Source organism: Engraulis encrasicolus, chromosome 17 (genome assembly GCF_034702125.1).
Source record: "Engraulis encrasicolus isolate BLACKSEA-1 chromosome 17, IST_EnEncr_1.0, whole genome shotgun sequence".
NCBI classification, from domain to species: domain Eukaryota; kingdom Metazoa; phylum Chordata; class Actinopteri; order Clupeiformes; family Engraulidae; genus Engraulis; species Engraulis encrasicolus.
This window is the reverse complement of record NC_085873.1, coordinates 52163389-52170143: the sequence shown is the minus strand read 5'-3', so window position 1 is coordinate 52170143 and position 6755 is coordinate 52163389. Positions and strand designations below refer to the sequence as shown.

The 6755-nt window shown below is 42.5% G+C and overlaps 1 long non-coding RNA gene across 3 annotated transcripts; it reads left to right on the top strand.

Annotated features, from left to right (window-relative positions):
• The first annotated feature begins 1925 nt into the window (after positions 1–1925).
• On the top strand, positions 1926–6353 carry LOC134467561 (uncharacterized). 3 transcript variants are annotated; one of them, XR_010038628.1, is made up of 7 exons: positions 1926–2053; positions 4257–4305; positions 4948–5017; positions 5210–5314; positions 5761–5839; positions 5944–6053; positions 6282–6353. It is a non-coding gene; the product is annotated as an uncharacterized LOC134467561 (long non-coding RNA). The 3 variants fall into 3 exon arrangements; XR_010038629.1 differs by lacking the exon at positions 4257–4305; XR_010038627.1 differs by lacking the exon at positions 1926–2053 and having other exon boundaries at positions 3929–4305.
• The last annotated feature ends 402 nt before the right edge of the window (positions 6354–6755 follow it).

Below are 6755 nucleotides of genomic sequence, written 5' to 3'. Positions count from 1 at the left end.
CTCTGTCACATCCAAGAGCCCTTGAAATCTCTGTGTCTGTGTTCTGTGTTTGTCAAAGGGACTATTCACTGCTCTTCTTTAATATTCTCTTCTCTGGTTGCTAACAGATGCTTAAAGACACCGTTTCCAGGGCGATGTGTTTTTTGAGAGTGTTTTCAAGTGCACAAAAAAGATGACCTCGTACATAGATGCACAGGACTGGTTTTGATCAGTGTTGCCAGATTGGGCTGTTTCCCGCCCAATTGGGCTGCTTAGGATGGCCGTGTGCGGGTAAAAATGGCATTTAGCAGAAAAACATGCCCAATTTTTGCCACAGAAATCAATGGAATTGGGCAGGATTTTGTGCTTCTAGGTGGGTTTTGAGCATTTCTTGGGCTGGAAATCATCAGCCTCATCTGGCAACCCTGGTTTTGATGTCTGTTAGGAAAGTAGTATTATAGAAAGCCAATGACATGGTATTTAAGAGTTTTCTCTCTTTTCTTCCTCAACTTACTGGCACCCTCAAGCCCTCGATCTCATAGAATTGAATTAATTATAATGCATGCAGGTGCCTTTTGCATGGACCAAAAATGTCAACAACAAAAAATGCAGCGTTGGAGTAAGGAGCAAGACAAATGAGGACATTTAAAGATCACCCCACAAGGCCACCAAGACTTAAAATTCTCCTCAGTCCAGCCATCATCGCAATGCACAATTCTCACTCCGGATCATTTGTAATGCACTCACACTCACTCAGCCTATAAATAGACTTATGGTAATGATTCAAACATTTTGTTCCATATTAGTGCTCCTGTTCCCTCACTGCATGAAAAGAGGAATTTGTGGATGAGTTTTGCACCTTAAATTGCCTCATACCTCAAGCCACAGCATTTGCGGCTCCCCCATGCCCCCCTCCCATCCCCTTCTTAGAAGAGCCTTTAATATGTAAATGCCAGTGATCAGGTCGGGAGCTGCCCCAGTCAATTTCAAGTGGGGTGGGGTGGGGTGAGGTCAGGTGGGTGGGAGGGAGTGGGGGGTCGGCAGGCCTGTTTCTAGGATTTTGGGGTCCCTAGGCAACGGGATTGTTGGGGGCCCTAGGGCATTTTTTGGCCTTTTACTAAAATGTGTGTGTGTGTGTGTCTGTGTGTGTGTATGTTTTTTCACGCTGCCCAGTGGTGTTTTTCAGAATCACTAACCATTAAACCAGGGGTAGGGAACCTATGTCTCGAGGGCCCTTGAGGCCGTTTTATCCGGCCCCTGATATCATTATAATGTTTTGCAACTTCACATGAAATAGGCCTATGACATATTTTGCAGGCCTAAAGGAATCTTAGAAATTACATTTCCAATGCAATTAAGTTATATTCAGGGGACCTAGAAAAGGTGGGGACTGTTTTAAAGGTGTCTACCTTTAAAGATGTCTATATGTCTATATAGGCCTAAAGGTGTCTATATAGGCCTAAATTTTATGGGGAAATCCTGATTTGTGTTCATAGTACGGCCCCCGGAGGATTTTGAAGTGGCCCCTCGAATGAAAAAGGTTCCCCACCCCTGCATTAAACCTTTCTACTAGCCACAGCTTTGCTGTCAGTACATTTTATTATGATACTATAAGCTCAGAAATTAAGTTGATCAAACAATTCGATCTGTGCTATAAACATTTAAATGAACCTACAGAATAGGCTATCAAAATAGAATCATCTGAATGATCTTTCTTGGACATACATTTTGAAGTGACCCTTCGAATTAAAAAGGTTCCTCAGCTGCTTTTGAGGAAAAACATCAATGTGCTTGGCCACTCTGGTTTTTAAATGGTATTCTGAACTAAAGCAAGGATTGTTCAAGTTAGTTGAAAATAGACCGTCTCTGGTTAAATTAGTTCTACACCAAGCCTTTAGGTGGCAGTAAAACTAATTTGCACAATGCGCACAAGCCACAAAGAAGCCATCAGCCGCGGTCAACATCACCTTCCTGATTGAACAGAACCACGCGCTGTCTGTGTGGTTTACAAGTTTCTTGGCGATATGGGGGAAAAGTTCCTCACATACCAACGGAAAATGGGCGTCATATACATGTAAGTACATTTTACTCAACTGTGGTTTAAAGTTTCAGTACTCAAGAGCGATTGAATAGCTCCTCTGAACACAGATCCGCCATTGCTAAGTTATGGCACAGCCGTTTTACATAGCTGGTAGCTCGAGTCCCCTCAATGTGACTACACTAGTTGCTGCTAAGCCTGTCACGATATACGATAAGTCAATAAATCGGACGATAACTTTTTACAAGAACGATCACTTTTCTGGCCCCGATAAGTAACGATAAGTTATTTGCGTGATGTTTTGTTTTCCCTCTCTCTCTTTCTCTACCGTAGCCGTAAGACTACTGATGGCGCGTTATAGGCCAACGCAGCGCAATGACGCTTAAATGTTGGTGTAATTTTAAGTTTCAGTGCAGTTCTGGTTGGAAAAAGGTGCATTGATCTGGCTACTTGCGTCTTTGAAATAGAACGCTGGTGTTCCCGCGCGTCGCTTATAAGCCTCGACAAAGAATCAGCGCTAGAGACTAGGAGCGCAATATTCTTCCAGTCCCAGTCAGCGCATCTGCAACGTTCCTCAGAGAGGGGAATGAACAGCTCCAACACGGAGGCAAATGTTCATTTGACGAAGACGTGTTTGTGCAAACATGAAATAGTGGTGCCGTCGCGACAAACTTGCTCTGAGGCTGTTATTTTAAACCTCGCCGAGTTTCCACTATTATTTCAATGCGCCTCCTACCCCGACGTTCGTTGTCTGTTCTTTTTGTGATTTTCGCTATATTTCTTGTTTATTTAGACCTAACAATATGAGTAGGCAGTCCGCAAGCAAATCATGAAGATAAGATTTGTGGATTTAAATCTGTCACACCAGGAGAATGTGAACGGTTGAGCGCGCTACAGGGGAAACGGAGGCATGGCGACTCATAACTCATAAGAATCAATGTATGGGCGTTCATAAAGGACTTTAAAGTGCGCAGAATTGCAACTTGTTCCTGTCGAGGGTATCAGAGAGAGAGAGAGAGAGAGAGAGAGAGAGAGAGAGCTGGAACTTGTGCATCTGTTCATGCTCTTTTGTTTTTTGCTGATGTTGAAATGCCTTTAACAGGGCTGATTTGGGTTTTGACTGACAATTAGCTAGTAACAACGTGCATTTGTTTGAAATAAGCTGTCTAAGTAATAATTTGTGAATTAACAATACCCCACCAGTAGGTTATTTTACATCACATCATGGATAGGCCTATAAGCCATTCAGTGTGCTTGAGAAAGATAAATAGGCTAACAGAAAATGTTAAAGAAAGACTATATAACTTACCTTAATAATAAATACAAAAAATCCTATTTAGAGCCTATTGTGCTCCATGAGGATGTATTTAAAAACATATATATATCCCCCGCCGTGATGCTTTAAAAATGTGAAGGGGTGTAGTCACATTTTTATTGCATTTTTACGTCATTATATTGTTTGACACATTTCTTCTTGGAGCAGGCGTCAATCTTAATTATTTAAACCTCTGAGTCTGCTGGCTCAAATGTTACATTCAATGTTTCAAGAAGGAGGCCGCACCTTGCATAGCAGTGTTTTTTATTGCACATTATATTGTTTGAAAATGGCGAGAGAGACAATATTATCGATTATCGCAATAATTTCTTGTTATCGTTATCGTCTGGCAAAAATTGTTATCGTGACAGGCCTAGTTGCTGCTGTACGCTAGTAAATTCTGATGACTTGCGAGCATCGTAATGACAAAATGCTGTGGTGAAACGGTGAATATGTTAAGTATACTTGTTGATGGTAAATTGTTTGACATTGCTCGTTCTCAGTTGCCTTTCCCCTGCCTAAAGATAGACAAAGGCTACCGTTAGCATGCTATTGCGTTAGCTCATCAACTAGATGCTGGACACTGCTCATTTTTCACGTCTGCCCGGTATTTCGCTGATGAACTAACGCTTAGACGCCTTGCCAATGTATTTTACAGCGGCAAAAATGCATAGGCGACGTTGGAAAGACTGGTGTGCCGTCTGGGTATGTTGGTTTTCAGTGCTGGGCAGTAGCGAAGCGACTAGTTTAATTACATTCTCTAGTAGCTTGGTCGTAGCGTCACTACTATGTATCGAGTAGCTAACATCCCTGTAGTAATGCTATTTTTCCTCAAGTAGCGACGTTGTCTACAAAAGCTACAATTTGTCCCCCATCGATTTTACTCAATGATTTTTGTTTTACTTTCTCTATCCTGAAACCTAGGCAGTCACACAGGGGTTCCAAGACCCACCGGCGTAAAATCAAGTCAAAGGTGGGATATAATTTAGTTCCATGCTACTTTGAAACGGTGGTAGATGGACACTCCCAACTGAGATCGCTCCCGGACGTGCAGTCCCAGGTGTTTCTATCACTCCCGGACGTGTAGTCCCACCCGATTATATTTCACGTATTATCATACACTGCCACATACAAGCAATTTAGGGTTAGGTTTAGGGTCAAGGTTAGGGTTAGAAACAAAAAACTAACATCAAAAAGATAACTAGCTCCGTTATATGGCGGTGGGACCGATAGTCTGGCTAGTGGGAGCGAGCCGACAGGGGAGCGTCCTGCGTTGGGAGCGTCAATCAGGGAATCGTTCTCAGTAACGCGAGCCCAATGTATCAGCGCGAGCTCAATGTCGACCAGAGTGGTCAAGTTGAGCACGCCACCCCGAAATCAATGTGAAATACCCTGCCATTTGCAACAGTAGGCAACCTGTCCTCAAAACAGCACTTGTTGCACAAATAAGTGTAGATGGCCTCTTCAAGAAATTGAAATTATGTATGGTCACTTTTTCTTATTGTTTCACGTGGAGGTCTACTGACCTTGTCTAAATAATGTAGGCTAGTTTATGTCCATGTATTATATTAGGACCCAAGGTTAATGGGTTATTCTATTTACCATGTTTTCACAGGCTGCTGTCTCATAATATGGCGAAGACGAGTCACCTGAAGGCCTAACTCGCCATAGAAGACTGAAAGAATGTAAGATTAACTTCTTTGTGACCAATATGACTTGCTCATTGATACATTTGCTATGTCAATATGAGGTGCATGGCAAAGTATTTAATTTATTTGTCTCGCTTCTAGGAGCTGTAGAAACAGGGTGTTCTTTTTCAGGGTATTCTTTTTTATAGAACTGGACAGGTCATTTATTCGTTACCCTTGTTTTTGAAGTGTCCTGCAGGATGCTGTGTCCTGCAATCCTGTGTGCTGTGCTACAGACGCATGTGGAGGTCAACCCAAAATGGGCACAGTCTCACCGCAGAAGAGTGAAAGAGGGTAAGCTTAACCTATAGCCTACGTCAGGGTCGGGGAACGTTTCTCATTCGAAGGGCCGCTTCAAATTCATCCGAGGGGCCGTAAAAGTCCTCCAAGGGCCGTACTATGAACACAAACCAGGATTTTCCCTTTCACTTTAGGCCTATATTGAAGGCAGCCACATTTAAAAAAAAAACACCACCTTCTTCAGGTTCCCTGAATATAACTTAATTGTATTGCAAATATATTTTCTAAGATTCCATTACAAAATATGTCATATTTCATGTGAAGCTGAATAGCATTAAAATTATATCGGGGGGCCAGATAAAACTGCCTCAAGGGTCGCAAACGGCCCTAGAGACATAGGTTCCCCACCCCTGGCCTACATTGTCACTATGACTTGTGCTACTTTAGAGATAAGTAACCAATGCTGTGCATTGCTATGTTTATTTTCTTACATCCTACAGATCCTGGCAGGGAGACGGTAGTGTCCTGCAGAATGGTGATGGGCCAATCTTACAAGAGACCACAGAAAACTGATATAGTGTAAGATTATCCCTGTTGGGCTCAATAGGTCTTGCTTATTGACATATTTGCTATGTCAATATGAGGTGCATGGCAAAGTATTTATTTATTTGTCTCGCTTCTAGGAACTATAGAAACAACAGTGCCTGCTGCAGTATAATGAGGACACCCTGAGCAGAGAGCTCCAATAGACCCAGGTCCAGTGTCTTGGCAGGGTGAAATGGCACTGATATGGGTATGTACTAATGTCAGTTAAAATGAATGAATGAATGAATTCTCATATCTGAATAATGTGAACACTGGATTTACCACACACACACACACACACACACACACCCTAGGCCTAGATGATTTGGACCCAAGGTTAGTTTTACCACAGCTCTGGCACATCAATTTTCATTTGTTTAATAACTGGTCAGGTAATTTATTCATTCTCCTTGTTTGTTTTTTTGTTTTTTTGTAGTGTCCTGCAGGATGCTGTGTCCTGCAATCCTGTGTGCTGTGCTACAAACGCGTGTGGAGGTCAACCCAAAATGGGCACAGTCTCACCGCGAAAGAGGGTAAGCTTAACCTATAGCCTACGTCAGTGGTGGGGAACCTTTTTCATTCGAAGGGCCAATTCAAATTCATCCGAGGGGCCGTAAAAGTTCTCCAAGGGCCGTACTATGAACACAAACCAGGATTTTCCCCTTCACTTTAGACCTATATTGAAGGCAGCCACATTTAAACAAACACCACCTTCTTCAGCTTCCCTGAATATAACTTAATTGTATTGCAAATGTATTTTCTAAGGTTCCTTTACAAAATGTCATATTTTATGTGAAGCTGAATAACATTAAAATTATATCGGGGACCAGATAAAACGGCCTCAAGGGTCGCAAACGGCCCTCAAGACATAGGTTCCCCACCCCTGGCCTACATTGGCAATATGACTTGT